Below are 1,296 nucleotides of genomic sequence, written 5' to 3'. Positions count from 1 at the left end.
CTGGACAACAAGTGTTCTGTCTTCTAGAAAATCATTGTGTATTAGATAGAAATGAACTATTTTATAAGTTTTTGGTGAAATTCACCATAAAACCTTTTGGGTCTGGATTTTTTAGGGATGAGAAGAGGCTTTGAATATCGTTTTGGTTTTCTGTTACTTAGAGATTAGTTCACATTTTCTATCTTTTATACATTTTTATGTTTTCAATCTTACTAACTCAAGTTGTTCATAATACTCTCATTTTTAAATCTCTGCTACAATTTTTTTCATCATTGTCCATTCTTGAGTTCTGTAATGAATCTTTTCAAAGAAATTGCTTTTGGTTTTGTTTAATTTTTCTATTATTTTTATTCTCTATTTGATAGATTTCTGTTCTTTTTTTCATCATTTTCATATGTTTTATTTCATTGGGCTTGTTCTATTACACTTTTTTCTAGTTTCTTGATTTGAATGCTTAATTTATATTTTATCTTTATTGTTTCCTCCTAAACTATTTAGAGCTGTAAATTTTCCTTTAATTATTGCTTTAGCTGTTTCCCACAGATTTTGACATCTAGTATTTTAATTAGCATTCAGTTATAAATATTTCTTAATTTCCTTTATGATGACTTGTATAAAAGGAAATGTAGCCTAGGAGTTATTTTGTTTCTAAATATACGAGATTTTAAACAATTTTTTGTTATTAACCTCTATTTATACTTAATTTTGATTGGAGACTATATTCTATAATTTATGTATTTATCCTTTTGAATTTATTAAGGTGCCCCATATCACCTAGTGAATGGTCATTTTTTTGTAAGTGCCTTGTGTGTGCTCAAAATAGTATGCATTCTATGCTTTTGGACATAAAGTTATATATAGCCTATTAATTGTATTTTTCAGAGCTTTTATATTTCTGCTTATTTTTTATTGATCTATCAGTTTCTGAAGGAGGCGTATTAAGATCCTAACTAAATCATTGACATACATATTTACCCCTGAACTTCTGTCAATTATTGCTTTATATAGTTTGAAGTTATATTATAAGTTGTATAAATGTTTGATATTCTTACTCTTTTGCCAGTATCTTATTCCTCTTTGGCCCATAGGCTGTTATTTTGCTTTAAGACCTATTTAGTCAGATATTAAGATTGTTACCTAACTTTATTATAGTTATTTATAATAGTCTCCAACGATTCTTTGTATTTCTGTGGTATTGGTTGTAATGTCTCCTTTTTCTTTTCTAATTTTTGTTTTTTGGGTCTTCTGTCTTCTTTTTTTAGTTGGCCTAGCTAATGGTTTGTCTATTTCATTTAT

At 27.2% G+C, this 1,296-nt stretch overlaps 1 protein-coding gene across 1 annotated transcript in view; it reads left to right on the top strand.

Moving 5' to 3' along the window:
• DNAH14 (dynein, axonemal, heavy chain 14) overlaps nucleotides 1-1,296 on the top strand; it is a 390,354-nt gene that overhangs the window by 183,862 nt on the left and 205,196 nt on the right. The window lies entirely within an intron of this gene.

Source organism: Galeopterus variegatus, unplaced genomic scaffold (genome assembly GCF_000696425.1).
Source record: "Galeopterus variegatus unplaced genomic scaffold, G_variegatus-3.0.2 Scaffold365, whole genome shotgun sequence".
Taxonomy (NCBI): Eukaryota; Metazoa; Chordata; class Mammalia; order Dermoptera; family Cynocephalidae; genus Galeopterus; species Galeopterus variegatus.
The sequence above is the reverse complement of the archived record's forward strand: the minus strand, read 5'-3'. Positions and strand labels throughout refer to the sequence as shown.